Raw genomic sequence first — 23,287 nt, 5'->3', positions numbered from 1 at the left:
GGCAATGTTAATACTCACATGAGTGGAATAACAAGATATCAAGCATTTATGGGGCTGAGATTGGGACTTGTGAGAGTCGAAATGGTGGTTTCCTGCAAAAATCACTTAAAAATTTGGACAAATTGCTTACATTTGCTGTCCTTAATGCTCAAGATTACCTAAACATCTGCATTAATCCATTTATCTTAAAGAAATTTAACTTTAATCATACTTAGCTTCAATCATGCACTCGTGTCCCAGTTATGCTAATAGCAGTCAAGTATGCACTTGAGTGTCTCGCTGACTGATGTTCTTCTGAATTGCAGCTGCAGTTCTGTGTCTGCCCCTTCCAGGGATGTGGTAGTTCCTCTGAAGGAGGAGAGCAAGCTAATGTGGCTGCCTGGGAACTACAGGAAAGCTCACGTTTGTTAAATCTCGGTTGGAACTTTCTAGAAACTTGGCCCTGTCTTGAGGGACAAGGACACCACTTTTCCTCTTTTTCTTTTTTTTTTTTTTTTTTAAGATTATGTATAGAAAATTATTTTTAAATAAGTCACTAAGTTTTTTTCTTTAAAAAAATTATTGGGCAACAGATTCTGGATCTTCAGTTGAAGAAATGAAGTGTTCTTTAAGTTACTGCTTCAAGAAAAAAGAAGAGTCTTGAGATACTAATCTTCAGCTCTTTATTTGCATTCTGGAGACTTAAAATCACTTTAAAGTTTTTACTGAAAAATCTGGGAAATAAAACTGCCCTTTGTCTCATGGGTCAGGTTTCAGCAGAGCCTCAATCTGGCTGCTGACTTTTGAACCTCTGAAGATGCTGCTGTGCTTGGACTCGGTGTGACTCCTCTTAGAAGAGTAGCATTGTAAGTCATGTATAGGATGTGTTTTTCTACTTGCTGTGGAGATTCTGCTCACAAAGGAAGGGCCAAAAATATTTTGAGTTAGGTTCTATTAGTTTACATAGCTGATTAAAACTCGAGGCCCTGTTTCTTTGTGGAAATAGTATCCACTATCCATCACAACAGCCCGTCTAAGCCGAGGGCTAAATCATCCCTTTGGCAGCCATTTTGTTAAAGCTCGGCCTCACACTGAGGTGAGAAAATAAACTGGAGACCCTTTGAGGAAATTTTTGAGGATTGTATGCAAACTCAGTATCTTTATTATTTCTTGCTGCAGCTGACTGGGTCTCTGGTTTTATATGTCTGTTGAAACAGCACCACAAGTTAATCTGCTCATGACTCCTGGGTATTGCAGACGAGGAGCCTGCTGGGGCACTGAGCGGAACTTTGGCAATTCCCAATGAAACCTGAACTTTTGATCTCACGGCCTTTGAAAGGAGGTGGTTTCTTAATTCACAGCAAGTCCTGCACACCTATTAGCCACGGGCAGCTATGGCAGTGACACAGATGAGCCATTGCCTTCCTAGGAGGTAATTCTCATGTGCATCCTGTTCTGCAGACAGCAAGAGAAGATGTATCCTCAGGAAATTTTGAACCTTGCAGGACATGTTATTGTCCATCAGCACTAAGCAGGACTGCCTGTGTGCAGTGCAGGTAGAACAGAACTGCAACAAGACAAGAAGGAAAGCTGCTGAAGCAAAGCTGCCTCTAAAGATCCTTTTAAACATGCAGCACAGGAGGGAACAAATGGATACTGATTATGATGAAACCTTTCACTTCCTGTAGTGTTTGGCATTCCTTAATATGTTCTGATGGCTTTGATTTCCTCTCCTCCACTGCAGCATCAAAGAATAAATAGGTTGAATGTTGCCCAATTTGGTCATTTGAACATCGTCCTTTTTAACCTTCTTTTCTTCCGTCCTTCCTGCCTTCCTTTCTTGGATAATGTTTTGCTGCCAGCTGCTGCACCACCACAATGTTGTCCACATCTGGATATGTCATGGGGGAGATGAGGTCAGCGCCCAGAGAGCTTTATTGCTGCAGAGAAAGTGCCTACCTTCGTGAGGCAGGCTTGGGTAAAGGACAAGGACCCAGGTCTTGAGACATATCTGGTGATTCTTAACACTGCAGTGTTTTGAAATCAATTTTCCAGCTGTGGTGAGCCCCGCAAGTCTGAAACAACCTTTCCTCTTTATTTCCTTGAATATACTACAGGTCTTCTCTCTTTGTTTCCTTGAACCTTTTGAGAGCTCCTGTCTGACCACACTTGCTTTGTATTAAAGAGTGCCTAGAAAATACAGATGCCCTAAGTAGGGAAATTTTCTTTTTTCTTATCAGGCATGTTCTCCAGTGATAGGTTTTGATATATTTTCCATTTTGCATTGTATTTTCAGGTGAATCCCACACCAACTAAAACATCGATTTATTTACAACACAGCTAATGAGCTTTCTTTGTCCTCTGTTTCATGTTGGAAAATCCCACCTGATCCCTAATTAACAAATTGATTTATTAAAAGTATAACTAATGGCCTCCCTTTGTCCTTTCCTTCCAGCTGCAGAATCCCACCTGATCCCAAATTATCACATTGATTTATTTAAAATTAAAATATATGCACTGCATAGTTTCTTTATCATGCCTGTCAGTGAATGCCTCAGACATATGTTCCAATTAAGTGCTGATTTTACCCCTCACAGATCAAATACTTTCAGAGAAAAGCAATTGTTTAAAATGCCACATTGTCCCCCCCAGTGTTCAAATATTTGAGTATTCTTATTATTGACGTCAATGTGAAGTCATTTGGTGGCATCTTAGAGGATCAGCCTTGCAGATCCATTCCAAAAAACCACCATCCCACTGGTGCAAGTGGATCTTTGCATGTTCATAAGTCTCGTGCATCCAGTGTTTTGCTAGATAATGGATTTTGCTCCAAAGCACTGCCAGTCTCCAGTGGTGTTCCTGCCTCCCACAGAATGAACGGCCAGAACAGAGAGAGCAGAGCAGGACTTGATTTGCCTCTTGTAAGCAGCTTGTGGCAAGTCTAGCCCAGTTTGGAACTGTGTGTGTGAATAGCAAGAGCTCAGAAACACCACTCATCAACAAGATCTCTGTCCTTGGGCTTGCAGTGGTATGAATACATCTGCAGGCATCACAAGGCCATTACATCCTAGTATGTAAACACTGAGGTATCCTTGGCCCTCTTGCCTGTAGTGCCCCACAAAAACAAGCAGTGGGTCACTCCCAGCAGATAAAGCCTTCAGAGAGAGGAGCTGGGAAATAACGGGCTGGTTTGGATGAGGCAAGAGAGAACGGCACAGTCTCTGGCAACAAAGACATGTGCTTACAGGTTATGTGAATTTCTTGCATCAAAATGAGCAGCAGGGAAGTGTCCCAGTCCCTGTGCCAGCCAGCCAACTTCCTTGGAGCCCAGGACAGGCAGCAGGGCCCATCCCACACTGGTAACCACTCCAACACACGTCTCCTTTTCCCTCTGAGCTGTCCCTGAAGCCTCACTATTTTTCTGGTCAATAAAAAAGACAATCAGACTGAATTCAAAAGGAAATTCAAAAGGCTGCTTGTCCCTTCTCCCACAGACCCTATTCCCAAGACTGGCACAGTAACCCTGCAAGCATAACCTGGTAACCCTACAAGCTCTTGAAGCTCTCTCTGAGCAGTATAGTGCAGACCCACCACACCAGAGCTGTGCAAAGCTCGAAAAGGGACCTGAATGAGACCCAGCACCTCTGCAAAGGAAGATCTGAAGCAATGTCTACAACAAAGGAGCTGATGTGTCAGCCTGTCCTACAGGAATGCTCTCTGGGCCCATGTTAAAGCACTCTGGTGTTCCTCAAGAAGGGATGGTGATCTCTCTAGGGCAGCAATAGTCTGCTTTTGTCTTCCAGGCCCCCACTTAGGTTCCCAGAACAAAGCTACAGCATGTCTGGCTCCATGACTTGAGTGGTAATCCCTTTATTTCACTTGGCCAACATCTCCTCTGGCTGCCATCCTAAAAGTGAGAGCCCTTAGTTAATGCTATCCACTCTCTACACATCTCCCTTCCAGCCTCCTAGAGCCTCACAGGTTTATTTCTTTAACATGTAGTCCTGTATGCAGTTGTGTCTGTGAACAAGAGTACAGCTACACACATCAGGCAAAAAAATGCCCCAGTTGTAAAATAAATCATTGAAAGGGAAAAAGGAGCTAAATGCTTATTTAAAGTCTGCCATGTTTCTTAGCACAGTTTGGAGAAGATAGGGCATTTCATTCTAATTCCAGCTATGAGAAGAGTGGCATCCAGCTGCTTACCCTTTAAAATGTATTTTTTCTACTCCCTCCCTACAAACAATGTGGGCACATCAGAGATCAGATAGGAGAGAAATGGGAATTTCCTCTTTTCGTACGGGAATTTGGACACCTGAATTCCCATCACATATTTGTCTTACAACACCAGGCTTTGCCTCCATCCGCCCCTGTTCACGCCGCAAGGCTCCCGGCCAGCCCTCCTGGCAGGCAGCTCTTTTGCATGTAGTTATCCCACAGCGAGCCAACTGGGAGACCTGGGAGCCCCGGATCCACAGCTTCCTTGCCTCAGGGCTTCAAACCCACAGCTCGTACCAGGCTGTGGGCTGGGCTAGGATGGGTTTTTTCCCAGCTCCATTATGAGTGGTGCCATTGTGCTGAAAGAAATGATTAGAGCTGAAAGGGGAAAGTAATAATGGGTGATGAGGGATGCTGTCTGGGAAAGGAGGTGCAGGAGACACCTTGTTTTGGTTTCTTCCCTCAGACTGTTTCCATATTTTGTCTAAAGATGATTACATTTGAAACTCATAATTATTTTCTGGAGAAGGGATCTTTCTTCTCCAAGGAGTTAGAGTCATTCCCAGATTCCCTTCTGGTCTCTGTAAGACCCCTCTTCCTTCCTCCAGAGTCCGAAAACCTCAGGAAGAAGATCAAAGGTGCCACCAACAAAGACTACCTGTGTGTGTCCAAGAACCTTCTTGGGTGTTTGAGTTCCCACTCCAACCCCTGGGTGTGGGATACTTGTCTGTCATTGTGCCTAACAAATGATAGGTTACTGTTGATTAAAAAAAGTCCAGAAGTATGAAAGAGAGCTTTTCTTTGAAATTTTCTGTTTCATCAGTGATCCCCTCTTACCGTCCATGGCTGTACTTATCTGACAGAAAGGAATTACACAGAAAATGCTAAAGGAAATGCATGACTGCCAAGCCAGTTACTCCAGGTAGTATCTTATTAATCTTAATTGACATTTCCTTGTTTGCCTTTTATAATTTTCCTTGCTGCAGATTTGCGCAGCCCTTTTTTCTAAATTCCAGGTGGTGAGTACAGAGAAAGGCACTGTCTGTTATCCAGCAAACCACATCTTAGTGGAAGATGGCTTGGAGGGTATTTGATATTATAATATCAGAGAGAAAGTATCCAAATGAAACCATAAGTAATAACCAGTAGCTTTAAAGTAATGAAACCTTGAATTTCTTCTCACCTTTGTTTCTGGCAGCTCAGCTCCAAGAGTGTGATGTCTTTATCAGATATCAGCTCTTTAAGACCAACCTCTGTTTTCAGCCATGGTCAGTCTCTGATGCACAGCAGGAAATTGTATCTCTGTCCTCTTGGCAGTCCATCTGTGTGATAATGCGAATCTCATGGACCAAATTTTCACAAGAAACACAAACTTTTACAGTTCAAATATTTAACTTTTTCTTGTTGGGTCAACCTCCCTAGAAATCAAAGAAAAAACATTTTTCAGCCACTTTATTTAGCCCCAACAGTCCTGTCACACTGATATAGGAAATTCACAATTGCAAGCCCATCCCTCAAAGCTTACTCACTGTGAGACCTCAGTCCCAGAAACTGCAATTTCCCAAAAGCCTGGAGACATTTGGAAGAGGGAGTTCAGCTGTGCTGAACAAATCCTTTTGTTTCCACATTAGCAGTGATGAAAGCACGTAGGCAAAGCAGTGCTTGGTAAATTACTGTCGTACAGATTACCTGGTTTGGTTCCACCATGTTTGAGCAGGCAGCAGGTTCTTCTTGCCTCTGGAAGGCCCAAAAAGAAAGGCTGCTAATACTTTCTTTGAGTTCAGTGAAAATTTTTGGAGCATGAAGTATACTCTCCTGAGCACTCGTTTAACTTTGTTCCAAACTGCTGCACCTGAGTGCCATGGGTGAAAATAAATTTCACACACCTACTTTGTGCATCTTCCAAGCCCACAAAAATGCCAGCTTCTTTTAATAAACTGATGATACTTGGGAACAGGCATTTCAAAGCTGAGAAAGCCACTTTTGGGAAACAAACCACAAGATTTACTTGGTAACGGTTTGCTTGAATGGAACCTTTGTGATCTCTGTTCAAGGCTTGCCTTCCAGATCACCTTTCTATTTCACATGTATTTCTTTTACTGCAGGTGCCTGTGTGAACTCTGTCACGGCAGTATTGGAATGCTTAACCCTATTTTTAGGATATAGCCTCATTTTCCAAGTGAGGAGACAGACCACAGTAGTCGGAATATTTTGCCCACAGTTGGTCAGGAGATGTGTGGTACAGACTCGAACTGGGCTCTTAATTTCCATCAAAACAGCTTTTTGTAATGTTAACGTAATGGGCAAGAGGAATCTCTGCTGCTACATAATTAAGCAATATTAGGGAATGGGAAAGCAGTTAAAGATGCAAGCAGACGCCTTTATTTTCCATTCCTTTGGGACTGCAGACACACAAAATGCCTGCATTCCATTGCTCCTTTGGAACCACGGTCATTTCATAGGTGTAACCACCTATCTTCCCACAGGTTTGATGTCAGTAAAGTAGTTTAAGGTCTTCAGATACAAATTGTTTTCAGTCAAAGCATAATGAATAAGTTTCTCTAGTTCAAAGCATGTCAGGTTTCATCAAACTAACAGGAAAAACTGGCTTATCATCATCAGTGTACCAGACAGGGGCACATCCCACTTTGTTTCCAAAGCTACAGAGTTTTGGATTGTCATCTTGTATTTCTCTGGAAAAAAAATAAAAATGTGGAGCAATAATTCCCAAGCCAACACCCTCCTGGTGGCATCATGGCATCTCCTCTAAAGAACCAATAAATCTATTTGACCCTCTTGCAGATGTTTCAGCTCTGTGAGAGGGAGTTCTGGACCTATTTGTTGATGGTTCTTGACACTGAGCCCTCCACCTCCGGAAGCAAAGAAACTTTCCTCCCCAGCAAACATTATAACTGGACCCAAGAAAGCTGTGCAGGGTCTTCCATGGGAGGGTAGAGATCCCTTTTAGCAGGCTCATTAGGGTCTCCCCGGTTATTCTACAGCAAGTAAATCACCAGAGGGTTGCAGGGATGTTGCTGGTGGCAGGTGGGCTCTGACACTCCTCACCAGCAAGAAAAAAATGTGACATGGTCTGCCAAAGGACTGCTCTAGATCGTCAAAGAGCAGGAAGGGAACCCATGCTCTATCAGCAGGAAAAGGCATTTTTTCATAATCAGAGGGTAGAAACCAGTCCCATTATGTTCTCTTCTCATGTTTTGAGCAGAGCGTTGACAAAGGAGTGGATTTGCCCCAGAGCAGTTAAAACCAAAAACCCAAGAGGTCCTCTCCACAGGCATTTTCCTGGCGTTCTCTGACATGCAGATTGACTGATAATATCACCATAACAGCTGTTATCTCAAATGTCTGCCTCCAGGCAAATTAAAAGTAAAGAAAAGCCAAAACACTTGAAGAGATGAATATAGGAGGCATTTGCCAGTAATTTGCTGGCCCTGGATTGCTGCTGTCAGGGGTAAAACAAGCGTGTTTGCTTTATAAGAAAATTACAGAGCTGTCATCCCTGCAGCTCATACACACGGAGCAATGGAGAGCAACACCACTGCCAGGGCTGAAGGCTAAAGGATTGTTTTTTCAGCCAGAACCTGAAACAGCCTTTCTCAAGGATATGCCTGAGCCTTGCTGCCAGAGAGCAGCAGGAGCAGGGCTGTCCCCAGATGAGGCCAAGGAGAAGGGACCCCCATGCAAGCAGTACACGAGCACAGCTGCTGCAAACATAGCAAGTGCATGAAGCAGGGCCAGGGTGCACCCTGGGGCCCCAGCCAGGAGCAGCTGGAGATGGGGTACAAGGTCTAATTTTGGATAGACTCCAGCCATCATCTCTGAATTCTTGGACGTGTTCCTTTGATGCAGAAACCTCTGAGCTGGGAGATGCTGCTTGCACAGATTCCTCCCAGCCAGCTCCCACAGTGGCATGCTGGTTTTAGAGAGTGGGAGCTAAGGAGCTTGGTGGTGTAGCCCACAGTGCCAAAATGTGCCTGGGCTGGCATCAGGTGCAGGACTGAGCTAACAGGGGTGCAGTTCGTGTGCTGGGTAACCTGGAGGGCAGGTAGAGAAACCTGGGTCTACAGGGGCCTGTGCTACTAAGGGATGATCATTTTTCTGATGCTCTGAGGGAAGAATGATTCTTCTGAAAGAGACCAACAAGGTTCTGAGGTGACATGCCAGCTTGGGAGAGTGGGTTTTTCACTCTGGTTACATGAACTGAAGTCTGCACCTCTTTGATGCAGCCACAGATGCTTGAGACATCCAGTCTGTGAAAAGTGTAAAAGACCATTTAGAGAAAGTTCTCTGGGCCAAGCTGAAGTCACAGCCTTTGAGTGCTTGTCAGAACTCTCAGTGAGGGAATTAAAATGCCACTGGCAATGTTTGAGCTATTAGAGGTGCGGTGAGAGAGTAAGGACTGCTGTTCTCAGTGTCCGAAGAACATAGTGACCTCCATAAGAGAAGACCCACAGGTTTATAGGAGGTTCCAATTCTGGACCATACCATATCTCAGTAAAACTCTGCCTTTATAAAAAAATAACTCCCTACTGGATTATTATCCCTTTAAATTGTGTTCATGTGTAACAAGCCTGGCTTTTGCATACTTCTGACAGTGCTGGAAGTAGAATTACCACAGAGATCTGCAGTATTTCAGTGGGAAGGGGGTACTACTAACCATAAAGCCCATATTGAAAATCCATCTCTATTCTGATTTGAAGCTAAGACAGGCCAAGAAAGTCCCATGGGTCTTAGGAAGAGAAGTACCAGGGGAAGGGGAAGAGAAGGTCATCTTGGTTTTGTTGGAGAGAGAAAATGAAAGCTTTACAGGTATTTGGGGAATAGGAACTTCACCATTTCACTGATGTCAGATAACAGTCTGTAACTGGGATGTTTATTTTAATATTCAAACCTTTAACATTACAGAGTGCTAACCATGGCATAAAAGATGTCCAGGAAAGGCTATGAATTGTCAAGATTTAAGATTGAATTCAAGAAGCAGCAGTCTAGATAAAACAATGGTGAGGAAGTGAGCAAATCCTGGTTTGGCTCTGGCTTCTAACCCTGGTTTTGAAAATGTCACTTTTACTCTTTGAATATGTTTCTCAGGCCTTTGGCATCTGTTTTGTATTTGTAGCAGCTCTTCCCACTCAGGGTGCACCTCCACAAGCACTTCCATAGCCCACAGAAGGGGCTAGCTCAGATGAGAAGCTTTGGAAGTGAACCTGCCACCCCTCCTGCTCACAGTGCCTGGGTTCAGGCCAAGCAGGGCACAGCCTTGTCTCATCACCCCAGGCTTTGGGCATCTCCACGGGGACAGAAACATGATGGAGCTGGAGAACTTGAGTAAATTCCCACCGAAAGTCGAGGATGGCCTGGTGACATGCCACACTTTTAAATGTCTCTTTGTGTCACTGAGGGCTTTCCAAGAACTGAAAGGGGCCCATGTGGTTTGAAATGGCAACCGAGGGACCTGCCCTGGGAGCCACCTGCACAGTGTCACCTCATCTCAGTGCTTCTTGTGACTGGTCCCTTGGGATTTGAGTGAATGGCACTTCCAGGAATGACATTTCCCAAAGAAAAAAGCCCTTTCTCTACCCCAAAAGTTAAATTTCTTTGTTGTAATTCCTGGAGAGTGATCCAGTCTAAAAAGTCCTGGCCGTGTTTACAAGGGTATGAAAACAATCATGGTGGAAGTTGTGTAAAACAAGTGTGGCAAAGCTTTAAATTCAGGAGTGTGGAACTCTGGACATGACCAGCATTTTGTAAAAGTGTCCTGACATTCTTTCTTGCAAAACTGTTAGTAAAACTTTGGGCAAACTTAGGCCATTTGACTCTTTTGGTTGGAAATAACACAAAACTTTGTGGTTCTTGCTTTTCATCTGCCAAAATTAAGGAAACAGTTGTACTGGTGTCCTTTGAAGTGTTAGCAATTGCATTTTACTAAGCAATGTTCAAGTGAGATTTGAGCAGAACTGAAAGAATTTCTGCTCACTGGTTTTTATGACGCCTGCAAGGTATCCAGATTCTGTCTGCATGTCTGTGCTATGTTCTGTGGTAAATACTTGAACTGCTAGGTCTGCATCCTGAAGGAAGAGAGAATTTGAAAACATACATGGCTGAATATTATGGGAAGCACATCCCATAGATTTGCTCAAACTCTGTTCTTGCTATTTTCATTGGAAGCCTTGCATAATATTGGAAATGCTAACAAGCTGTATCTCTCAAAATTACAAGCAAGACTCTGTTCCAGGTTCAGGAAATTTGGGAACAAAGTCATTGAGATAATTCATTATAGCATATATAAAATGGTGACAGAGAGACTAAAAGAAAGCATTGCTCTTATTGTCTTCTGTGTTTTTATAGTGCACAGCACCTGTCCAGAGCTGTGAGGGCTTGCACAGCTTGTAATGTATTGATCAAACTCTCTGCTGGGCAAAGAGAATACGGCTCCATTACAGTCCATGCATCTGGGCCAGTTCCCACCACTTTTTCTCTGAAATGAAGCAAGCAGTGCAAGGAAGTCAAAGTTGCCTTGAAAAATCTCTTCTTTTTCAGAAATAATAATATTCCCTAATCAACAACAGCCAACCCCCATTTTGTCTGCTCGCAAACCCTTGTCCTTGCCGTCTCTGTGAGACTATAAATTGATCTTTGTAACATGTCCAGAAGATTAAAAATAATCCAGGCTCTCACAGAACAGAGAAACACGTCGCTCGTGCCAGAATTGAGGGGTCCTCAGGGAGGTGCTGCTTTAAAGTTAAACCAAGATAACTTTAGCATGAGTGTCGCAGCAATCTGAACTGTGCTGTGTCCAGGATGTGATTCCTTGGGAATCACTTTCCTGAAGTTTCATAGATATTGCCAAAGAGAATTTTTTTAAGAGAACAAAGTCAATTTTTCTTTGCATTGAAATATTCCCAGGAACTTGCTGGGTGGAATGAGTAGAGGCCACATCAGCTGTAGAAGCAGAGATTTCATTTAATATTGGGTTTGCATGGCACAGTGTAACACTTCCATGGTCTCCAGGGGCCTGTAAATATCCTGTAATGGTTCATGTGCCAGAACATCATTGCCGACTGCATTTTCAGGTCTGATGTTTAATTTCTGTCTCTTCAGCCAAGCCAGATCAATGTTCAGCAAGTGATTTACAGGTGTGCCAGGTGCTGCCAGCTAAACTATGGTGCTCTGGGATTCAAACAGCACTAAAAAGTCAACTTGTAGAGTTCCACAGCATCTGCAGCTGCCTCAGGTGAGCATCGTTTACTCAGATTTTCTCACCAGCAAAGGGGCAGTCACTGAGCACAGAGAAGCTCCCTTTGGCACCTGAAGCTTTTGTGCTGCCCTTGGAGGTACCACAACTCTGGGTCATGCTGTTCAGTGCATGAAAGTTTGTGCAAAGCCCCTGAGGTTGGTTGTCTTCTGGGGAAAGAAAAGTGACAGGGTTGCAAAGACATTCAGAGCTTCTTCACACTTCTGTCACAGCAGCTTTTGGGGTCTGAATAGGATTTTGCTGCCTTTGAGCTCAGTTTCTGTCCTCAAAAGAGAAGCAGATAGCAATCATCAATCTTCTGAAAAAATAAGCAAGAATTTGAAGCACTGCTTCTGGGTTAAAGGAAAACGTTGGATTTTATTAGAAAACTTAACTCTACCTCTCCTCTGAAAACTCTTTCCAAAAACATCCATGCACAAATCCAGCTAGCACAATCATCCCTTTGCACAGCAAGCCCTTAGACACTGTTTTCCTTCTTCCAGATGACTTTCGTAGCCCACCTGGGAAATAAATTACTGGGCAGTGCTAGAGTTAGTAAACCTACATACACTCATAAAAGTTCAAACCAAAGTGTGATCATAAAGTACTTATGGGTCAGTAATCACACCCTTAATTTTCAGAAATAAAGTAGATGGTATTATCTGGAGAAAAAGGTCCTTCCTTTTTCTTTCTAAATATCCTGTTGTAAGCTAGTAATAAGTGTAAAAAGTATGACCTGGCTGAATATTTGCTGAAGCCAATCAAAAGTCTTTACTTTATTCCAGGGCACTTTGGTGGGAGCCCTTCAAACCTTTCGATTCAGAACAGCACCTATGTCATAAGCACTTCATAAAGTCCCAATTAAGTTGCCCCATTCCGTGGGACACAGCTACAGCCTTTCAGGTAATCACTTGCTTAAATGCTTTGCAGAATAAGGACGCACTTTGAGCCGAGCATAGGCCTAAAATCTATGTCAAACAGCCTTAATATTTAGCAGGCCACGCTGTTTGTCACACAGATCTCTTGCCATTTAAGTCATGGCATTGGTTTGAGCTTTGGAAAAAAGAGTCTTCTAGCATGTTCTTCCAAAAATGATATCCAAGAACACTGGCTGGAGGCAGTATGGGGGATTATTTCAAAAGCAGGCTTTTGTGGAAACTGGTTTAGTTCTGAGTTCTCCTGTTTTGCTCTCAGGTCCTGCTGCTGCTGTTGTGCATCTGAGTCCCAGTGCTAGAAATAAAAAGGTTCAGAGAAGCGTGGCACCAAGGAAAGGCACAAAGCTGCGCTCTGCTTCTGACAGCTTTTCTTTACACCACTCTTTTTCCTCCACAGTTGAGGAGTCTGAGCGTGTTCCAGTGGCTCTGCACTCCCAGTCCACCTGCAGCTGCCAGGGTCAGCCAAAGCAGGCTCTCGAAGCCTAGCTTTCCTGCTGGGACTTTCTCACAGCAGGAGCAAGTTCTTCTCCAGCAAATCACAGGTGTTCCCCACATGGGGTGAGCAGGTGAGAGCACATCTTTGCCAAACCATGATGAAGTTTGGTAGCTGAAACACAAAATCTGAGTTTGGCCAGAGATCTGAATCTGGCTCTCTGCTCCATCCTCCGCTCTGAGCCAAATCAAACTGCAGCACGTCACGAAAACCAAACACTGCCATGTTCTGATCGTGTAAGATCTGCATCCAGCACCAAACTCCGAGGAGGAACATCCTCTCTCTGTGTGTCACAGTGGTGCCCATGCCTGACGTGTTAGGTAGGAGTGGTAGCACCCTGAGAAAAACTCAAACAGCTGAAAGACTGCACCCAAAATTCCATGGGGAAGGCACTAAAATGCTGTGAAGGCGTTGGAGGTGCAAGGAAATTGCTGCTTCATGTAGCTAAAAAAAACCCCCCAAACCATGAAAGAAACACAGGCAAGATTTATGAGTGGTTCAGGTTCTGGGGCAAAGCACCCCCCTGCCTTTTTTGTTCCTAAAGTCTCTTATCATCAGTTTAAGAGCTGCCGGCAGACAGAGTAATTCATCCAGCCCACCTGTGCTTTTTTTATTGGGGGGGAAATGCAAAGGATGTGTTCTATATTTTTCAGGAAGCGTTCCTCACCATGGAGGCAGCTCCGCTGCTCCCTCAGGAGCACTCTTGGGACATCTGTGGAGTGCCAGCCCACTCAAGCCATCCTGCTGCCCGGGCTATCCCATATCCTCTCTTGTGCTCTTATTTTTGTTGGTTTTTTAAATAGTAAAGGATTTGAATTTTTCTTCTCATGTATTTGGCACTTCTGGTAGAGCCTTTGACATGGAAAAAGTCTCATCTTTCAAATGCCTGTGGCACTCTCTGTGAAAGGTGATTTTTAAAAATCCATTTTATTTTGCTTCCTGGCAGTGGTATCAAAGGAACAATCAGTGCCTGACTTGGAGCCAACAATTTATTTCCATTATCATAAACAGAAAACAATGGCATGCTGCCTTATTAGTTATTCACTTTCCAAGTCAACAGACTCGGAGGGTTGGGATGAGATCTAACCAGAGATATGTTTTGATGTTTTCAGTTTGAAGAATTAGTCTCCTGGCCAAAATGCTGAGAGATGCTGGTTTTGGGGGGAAGAAGGGAGGGAAGAAAGGGTAGAGGGGAGGGAGAGAATCCCTGAGAGCACAGGGTGTAGCTACTGGAAGGGCTGGGTGCATGTGGCATGTTTGTGGCTGTCTCTAAGAAGACATTGGAGGGTGATCGTGGTCCTTGGCAGTCCCACACCAGAGGTGACAAAGAGCAGCACATGGGCTGATTTCAGTGCAGTTCCTGTGATTTATACCCAGGGAGGGTCTAGTCCAGGGCACTCTCGAGGTCTGCTACTGTGCTGCAGAACAGCCACTTCTGGGGGGGTTGCAGTGATGGATCCAACCCAAACCAGATGTGCACAGCAGCCGTGGTTCTCATCCTTACCTCCCAGGAGCAAGCTCTAAGTCTTCCAGCACTGTCACATAAACGGTGCTTTGTAGAGAATGCTGCTGGGAATAATGAGTAGCACTGCTTGTCACCGTACTTTGTTGTTTCAGCACTGGGCTCACATGTGCAGAACACTGCAGGAGGGGAGACTCCTCAGCAGAAGCAGGAGTGTTAAATGGCTTGGAAGTATTTTGTTATACATGCCTAATGGTACAGAGTATTTATGGAAAACTATCTCACAGGATGGTCTTGTAGGTGGGGATAGGGATGAAAGGTAAATAACTGCTACTTTTCTATATAGAAGACTGTGATCAACTTCTTTCTTGGTTTCATGATGTCAACAAAACCCAAAAAAAGGCACAGGCTCCTCATTACCTTGCAGCCATTTCACCAGCATTTCTGGGACAATCATAGTGTCTATATTATTTAATAAAGTAGAAAGCCTAAATACGGGGCAAAGCAATTGATCATTGCTTGCTTATTAATCCTGTCTCTCGTGGACAAGCCACCCCAGCTGTTCTGGATTCTTTTCTTACCAAAATACAAACACATTAAACCTGCTTTTGCTTTTCTCACAGAATTGATGCTGTAAACTGTCCAAGTTGTTTGTAACAGTAACCAAATTAACAGAGATCACAGGAACTGAAGAAGGTTCTTTGCTCTAGTGGAGGACTGCCTGTGCTTTGTGGGAGATATGCACCTGCTCCCTACCTGTACATCTTTATTTTAAGGGGATTTCTGTCAGAGTTCTTTAAAAATGTAAGAAGATCGCAGATTTCTCCAACGCCAAAAGAAAACCTGCCTTTCTCAGGAGAAGCAAGATGACCTGAAACCTGTTTTAGTAAAGGTTTTGCACGGCTATCAGAAACAATTATATTTCAGGTGACAAAATACAGCACAGAAAAATGAAAAAACTTGCTAGGAAGCAATGTGTGTCCTCTGAGCAAAGATGTTCAGTAATGGTTTTGTGGTTGTTGTTGGTAGCCAGACCCATTGTTATCATGGAGGAGAGAATCTGAAGCAGGTGATAACAAAAGATCGACTAGGAATTCACTGGGCCACAAGAACCTGTGTGGTGATGATAATTTTCAGAGAGCAAAGTCAGCTTACTGGATCCAGGCCACAGAGAGTTTCCTGAACTGTCACTTTGCAGAAATACCCACTTGGAATGACCAGCAGTGGCAGCCTGTCGCTTGCAGGGGTCAATTTTCAGTGCAGAATAGCATTCTCAGATCCTGCTTGAGCAGTTTCCTCTCCTTTGAACCCTCTTTCTGATTGCCAGATGCTCAGTCACAGACTGGCTCTCATTCTTCCAGTGCTCCCATAAGTGGAAGCAAATTTCCAGCAAAAGCTTCCTTGGGGGCATAAGGAAATTAGAGAAAGAATAGACCTGGAGTCCTCTCATGTAGCTAAAAGTCCTCCAGTCAGACACTACAGCCAAATTCTTTTTCCTGTGCTCAGTTTCAACATGATCAGCCTTTTCCCTAGCCTAGAAATTCCTGCTCCTTGCTTTATTCCAGGGCATCTCCCTTCAGTGGAGGCATGTGATACCTAGCCTTGATCCTCCTAACCACAACAAGCCAAAGCATCCCACAGAAAGGGCTGTGCTCCTTGCCCTTCTGCTTTTTTCTGATTGCCTTCTGGACAGTAATGGATGATGCTGGAATTCTTTCAGCAGACATTCGAGTTTATCCTCCCTCCTCCAAGCTCACCAGCATTCTCTCTCTCCCATGCTCTTAATTTCACCCCAGCAGTTCAATCATTCTGCTGGCCCCCGCTCATTTCTCAAGCCGAGGCTCTGTATGTTTGTAGCCACAAAGTCCCAGAGCGCGTGTTCCAGCATGAAGGGATTTCATGGCTGAGGCCGGGCTGGATTGTGCCTCCTCTCTTGTTAAACGAGGCTGGGTGTGAGGCAGTAAACACTTATGGTGAGGAAGCTGCAGCTGAAGCCATCACATGGCGTAAAGGAGAACATACCTAAACTAATTCCAAGAGAAAATAAGGCTGGTGTTTCCTAGGGCACAGCAGCCACCTCTGATCCATCTTTCTGCTTGTCCTAGCCATGAGTTCAGTAAATATCCTTATTAATGTATGTGGTGCAAAGGCCTTTATCCATCTCTCACTGCCTTGCCTCTAAAACCTTGAAAAGAGGTGATGGCAGGGAAGGGAGGAGTGTTGTTCCTTCCATCCCACAGGTGTGCAGGGTCAGGCAGCAAAGCTGGTGAGGTGCTCAGAGTCATACAGAGGATCTGCTGAGGAAAGAGGAGCAGACAACAGGTACTGTGAATCTGTAATTTCTCCACATCCTTTCGCTTGCAGAGGCAAATCCCATGAAACCCCACTGAAACCAGGGCCTGTTCTTTTTTCAGTCATGCAAGATTTCTCCAAAATCTGTTTTATCTAGCTGCTAACAGACAAAGCTTCTCAAATCTGCTACCAGTGTTCTCTGGTCAGGGCACAGGGGTGAAAAGCCGAGAACTCAACAGAGATCCCTTGGAGTATCTTTAAGATCGTGGATCATATAAAACAGTCCCCTCTCATTTAAAAAAAAGGAAAAAAAAGAAAAGAAGCACACAAACTTACCATTGTTGAGTGTTTCTTTAATAGAATCAGAAACAAATTTGTGACCTTGTGGCCCAGAGGTGGGAACACCATCTATAAACTTGCCCAGACATAGAATTGCATTCTGCCTGTCAGTAGGAGTTTGCCATTGAACACATATATAAAAAAAGGCTGGTGTTACATTAGGCCAGCATTTTTTAAATGCCACAGCTCACTTTATATGCCATGAACCTTGTTAATTCTGCTAACAAGAAAGTTAAAAACTCAGAGCTATAAAAATAGGAATGCCACTCCTAAGTAAATAAATATACATGAGAACCAAATATTCAGATACAAGCTCTGGAATGGCTCGTGTCCAAGCAGGGAGAAAGAAAAAAACCTTAACCTGAGTTGTTTCTGATGCTATAAATGCTCACTATAGTCAGAAAAATTGTCTCCTGTTGAGTCCTTGTCTTAAGTTCACAGGGTTCTTGAGAACTCCACACTATAGCATGGAGGAAATGAGGGAGGGTGGGCAGCAAGGACCCTGCCAAGGACAATTCTGTCCAGGAGACTGGATGGGTCAGGGAGGGTGGGATATTTCTCCCTGACTCAAGAACAGACTGTTAATGTAGCAGCAGTGGGGAAAATGTTTCCATCAGAACAGGCCACCTACATACCCTGGCCTCTGCTTTTGACTCTGGGTCCGAGTTAATAGACCCAGCTTGGGCCTGTTAAACCCAGTCTGGGGTGCATCATGAATCTTTTTGACAGCCTGGACTCTATTCTGGCTCAGGAGGTAGAAATTCCAATTATTTTTGTCATTTACCTCCTAGCTACATATATTTGGAGTTGTTTATCAATGCGGCCTTTTAAGAGTATAATGTAAGAATTGAGACCTACTCCTAAGGTTGGGCCCATCAGACTTAGGTGGACTCACCTCTATTGAGCATTGGCAATTAATTTTGTGTTTCCTAGTCTTTGCTTCTGAAAAGCAACCTTTTTCTTTTCCCCTCTTTAACTCCTAGAAATTATGAATAGTATCTCTTAAAAGATAGGATATTTACACACACAGTGGACTCCTGTTTACAGATTTTGGCAAGACAAAATATATATAACATACACTTCTTTATATGGATCTAGAGAAGGTTATAAAATGAAGTGGGAAAGAGAAAAAGGTGTTCCTTTCACCTTTCTGCAGGCTTTGGCTTTCCCTAAGGTTTCCCTGACCCGACCCCACGCGGTGCCAGCGCTAAGTAGAGGCGAGTCCCCATAAATTTGATGGGCCCAAAATTAAGAGCAGTCTCAAATCTTACATGATAGTGTTAAAAAAATGCAGTGATAAACCCCTTGATGGCCAGAAGAGGACGTTTTTAAACCTTTGAGCATTTATTCACTTCCACAATGACAGAAAAACTATTCCTGCTTCTTGTGAGAGGGAAAAAAGCCCATCTCCTCCAAGGCAATGTAAATCCTAAACCATTTCAGAAGAGAGTTGACTGTCTTCATATAGAGATTATTTGCACAATTATCAACCAATTATTAATTAAATTGATAAATGACTGAAATAAAATCTAAGCAGGAGGAAGGGATGATATATTAGGACTAAGTTGTCGAGGAGTGAGAAAGGTAGGGCATCCAACTGAGAAACCTACTTGTTGTATGGCTAATCAGAAAACCAGCAATTTTCTTTAGCTTTTCAGAATTTAAATCAAATTTGATGCAACTCTTCCATCTAATTGAAGCAATGACTCCTTTATTTACAAGAGTCAATGTAGCCTGCTCACAGGAGAAAAATTAGTGGGATTTTAGCAGGAATAATTCATTTTCAAGGCTTCTGGTTACAACTTAGTGAAAAATTTTCCCTTCCCCCTTTTAGTCTCAATACTGGCTGTGATTTATTAAGATGTATTTCCAGGACAACATGCTGAGATGATGATTTTTGTTGGAAGACCACACTCAAAATTGCACTGAAATTGGATGCAACATGGGAACCATCGTAATCAGGAGTTTCACCACTGAGGCCAAGGAACAATTTTGTGGAGGGTCATGTTGCATCTTGTCTAGGGCTTTCACAAATTAAAAATCCATTTACATATGAATTTTAAATCAAAGCACGGCCATTCTGTGCTTAGATTTAAAGTACTTATATTTTTCCTCTTCACCTCAAACATGGACTGTGTTCAGAGCTCTCATTTGAGTGTACACCACAGTAAGTCATGGGAAAGACGTTTTCTTCAGCAGCCAAATAAACTCTCTACTAATGCTGCTAAATTTCTAACACAAGCAACTAGGTAAGACTAGGATGGCAAGCTACTGAATTGTTTTTATTGTTTTATTTATAATCCAGCCAAGGCAGATGTGAAACCTGAATTTTCCAATGGGATATACTTCCACAGACAGTTTTTTTGCCTAGTTTCCCTCTTTCCTTTGCCTCAGGAGTTTTCCAGCTGGGTTAGGCAGGCCCCAGTGTTTCTGCACGTGTGGCATTTTCTCTCTGCAGATCATTGCCTGTTCAGACTGCAGCACTGAGGCTTTAGTGCTGATGAAAAACTTTATAATGAGCAATGACTGCTGTTAAAAATCAAAGGAAAAGAGAAAACCTAGAGAAGGAGGAAAACAGAACTAACAAAGGATTTGGTTCCAGTTGATTTTTATCTGCGGAGCACTAATATCATTCTGTAATTGCTCAGCTAAATAATATTCCAGAACTAGGGTGGTTTGCAAGCAAATTCAGTAAGTGGGATTTTCTTGTGCATTACAGGAGGGCCTGGAGCCTGTGAAATTTCTTTGGTTATAGAGCCAAGGTACGTAATTTCATTTGGAAATTCTCTCCAGTGGCGCACGGCAGGTTCTCCGAGTGCTGCAGTAACAATTCCACTAACTGCTAATTGGTAGTGCCCACGAGGCCAGAAGAAGCAGGGGAAAGGGCAGAGTCTGTGATTCTCTCTAGATCAGAAGACTTTTTTTGGCATTTATGCATATAACTGCTTGGATCCTACTCAGTCCTTACAGCTCTGTGGTTCCTGCATCCCTCTTTCTTCAATATAATTAAAATGACGATGATGAAGAGTTTTTAGAAATATCAGTCAAAATTTACATCTACAAGCACTTTCAGTGTGACCTATCCCCAGTAATGAATGAATTATTATTCTGGAATCTCCAGAAATTGGGTCTCCTACCTTGATTCCTTCTTCTATTTCATCGCTTACACTTTACATTATTTAATGGCAAAGTCTTTCTTCTCCTGATTATAATTTAGGAACCTCTCTGGTCTAATCACCCTGTAGACAGAAGCATCCCTTCTCAATGCCTTCTTCATGCTCAAACAATTCTGAGAAATGTGAGGAACTTCTTTTTAACGTGAGAATTAGTTTTGGGACCTAATTCAAGTTCTGTAGGCAAAGGAACAGTGAGAGAAGACAGATTGCATCAAACTCTTCTATCAACAGGAGGGTCCAGTGCAGAGTTTAGCACTTAGGAAAGAAGTCATTTCCGTACAGACTGAATCGAGAGCCATTAATGAGTAGAAAAATAATAGGAAAAGCTTTTGAAGTTTGAGTTCATCTACTGACATGGCATCTTTTTTTTTTCCCTGAGCTCCCAGGATTCAGTATCTTTATAGCATTTTAAGTGGTCAGTGCAAAACACCAGTTCAGGCTGAACTGCTCTTCTGATGCTGTGGATATTTGGTTAATAGAATTCAGTGATATGTTCCATTAGCAGCAATATGTATTTGTATGTGGATATGCAGAAGTGTTGTGTCCAGCAGGAGGGTTGACTGGGTAGAAGGAGAGGAAAACATAATCTTTTTGTGCATCTGGCAAGTTTCTGTAAGTGGCTCACCCTGACTGGATGGGGTTTGTTATTTGTGGAGCAGTGGCTGCTGGAGAAATGCTGTGGCAGCCAGTCCAGCCCTTGTGTCTCACAGCAGTGAATGGAAAAGGCATTATCTTCATTTATTTCTGCCAGGGATTGGGGATGTCCATTCTCCCAGGGCTGAATTTGCTCTTCATCCTCGTCTTCTTTTTCCTTTCCTTATTGAGAGATTCAGCATTGCCTGTGGTACCCTCGTTCCCTCCATCCTTTGCTAGCAAAGATATGGAATGGCAGAACCCTGATCCCAGCCTGAGGTCTTTCCCGATGCACCCAAGTGGAAGAGGAAGTTTTTCAGGAGTCATTCAGCTAACCTTTAGTCTGTTTTCAAAAGGAAAAGGAGGAAAATAGGAATTTCTAGTAAAAGTAGAACAACAATAGTCTTCATTACAGTATTCTCTGAACTTTCTTCACCTTACCTTCCCTTGAGATGTCTGGAAACATCTCCATGTTTCAGGACTGCCCGAGCAGTTCAGTGAGGTGTCTGCTCACAGTAGGTAGAGGAAACAACACAACCTGCCAATCCTTCCTTGCACAGCTGGCTGTTTCTGCCCTCAGCAGGAATGTTGGCTGTCAATGTGTGCAGCATTCCCACCAGCTGCCAGTGTGACTCCACAGGTGGTATTAGGATGGGAGGGAGGGCTGGCAGAAGGGATCATTTGAAAAAACAATTCAAAGAAATAACTCAGGCAGCTCCAACTGGCTCTGTCACGAAGTCTGCTGCTCCAGCACAGGTCATTGGGAACGATAGGAACCAGCCTTGGGAGAGCCAAGCTCAGCACTAACTTCCCAAGGGAAAAGCTGTTGGTGTTTGTACCTGCAGGGTGTTTAAAAAGCAATACCCTGTGCTCAGTCCACTGTCCTGCTGCCTGGCACTAATAGTAACAGAAATACTGGGATAGACATACCATGGGCATGGTCCTATCCTACTGGTCTTGGAAACATCTTCTGCCCTGTGGGAGCCTGCAGGTGTCAGGTGTTGGTAAGCACAGCTGAGATCACATTGCCTCTGAGGACAAGGGGACAATTGTTCATTCATTATCTCTGAAAACCCACAGGGGAAACACCAGAACTCACAAAAGGTGCAAAGGTGAAGAAACTTTGCTTTTGTTTTAGGCAGCTCTTCTGACTGTATCCCAAACTTGCTATCAGCACTTTTCCTGCAAGTGTAGATGGGAATGATGCTCTTGAGAAAAAAGTCATAACTTTGTTCCAAAATAAATTTAAGAGGCTTCTATCTTTTCTTAGTTGGGAGACAAACCTAACAATGAGAAGTTCTAGGCAAGTTTGGGCAAGAACTCTGAAACTCTTGATTTTGAGCTCTTAAAACTTCTGAATCCATCTCCTGAGGATCCAATAAACTAGTGGCAGTAAAAATTTCAGATTAAATAACTGTGATATGTGGTTAATTTGAAAACAAGTCCTCTCACTTCAGATGCCTGACTCTGATATAAACCGATATGACAACAGTGGTGAAGAAACCCTGGGTCCATTTCAGCCAACATATGGAAGGGTTTGGAAAGCATTAACTCATAGTTGGAGCCCCCAGGGAATATTGAGCCTTTCTGCCTCCAGCAGCGCCATTTTTTACCAGAAGAAGCAGCTTAATTTGACTCTTATCTTCAGAGGCTTAGCCAGGAATTTGGTGTGAGAGGACAGTGCAGGTTCCCTTGCCAGTGTTACTTGCTGTGTTTTATGAGTGCATGTGATGACCCGGGTGTCTCCATGTGGACTGTTTACAGCATGATCACAAAGATAAATGAAACATGGAGCTGTTAAATTCCAGTGTCCCCTCATTGCATGGCAAGTCATGAACTCTACTGAAAAAAAAAAAGTATTTGGAGAGAAAAGTGATCTGAAGTGCATCTCTTCTACTAAGAGCATATCATAATTTCAATGAAAATACTTTCTATTATGAATTTTTTCTATGTTTATGAAAACTGACCTGAAATTTTAAATTATTCTATAAATGCTAACGGAAAAAAAAAATCTCACTTCTGAAGCAAAAAGAGATGTATTTATATCATCAAAAATTTTATTTTATGGAATTCAGAAATAAAGTTTAAAAAAAAAGAAAGCACAGAAAAAAACCACCTCAACACCAAAACAAAGTAACCCCAAGCAAACAACAACAAAGCAAGACCTTCCTCTAAACTTATTTTTTCATCTGTCTTCCAGTCTCGGAGAGGAAATTCTGGAAACCCACTCTGAACTCAGGAAAGGGAGGTACTACCAAGCTTGCTGTGCTGAGGGAAAATGAAAAAGGTAAAATACGGTGACATCCAGACGATGCTGTGCTCAGTCACACATCTTCCTTGGAAGATGCAGCACTCATCCAGGTCAGAGCAGTGGCACTGGATGCAGAACGCTTTCACCAAATGGCAGAATTTACAAAGAGCGAATACAGAGAAGTATTTAAAAATCGTTAATATCAAATGCTCTCTCTGTGTCAAAGCATTAATGGGTGGAGTGTTTCCTTTGCATTTTCA

The 23,287-nt window shown here is 43.2% G+C and overlaps 1 long non-coding RNA gene across 1 annotated transcript in view; it reads left to right on the top strand.

The window, feature by feature from the left end:
- Positions 1-23,287, top strand: part of LOC125323554 — a 125,950-nt gene that overhangs the window by 81,797 nt on the left and 20,866 nt on the right. The window contains exon 2 of the long non-coding RNA XR_007202555.1: positions 22,977-23,063. This is a non-coding gene — a long non-coding RNA (uncharacterized LOC125323554). The remainder of the gene's footprint in view (positions 1-22,976; positions 23,064-23,287) is intronic.

This window comes from Corvus hawaiiensis, chromosome 3, assembly GCF_020740725.1.
Source record: "Corvus hawaiiensis isolate bCorHaw1 chromosome 3, bCorHaw1.pri.cur, whole genome shotgun sequence".
Taxonomy (NCBI): Eukaryota; Metazoa; Chordata; class Aves; order Passeriformes; family Corvidae; genus Corvus; species Corvus hawaiiensis.
The sequence above is the reverse complement of the archived record's forward strand: the minus strand, read 5'-3'. Positions and strand labels throughout refer to the sequence as shown.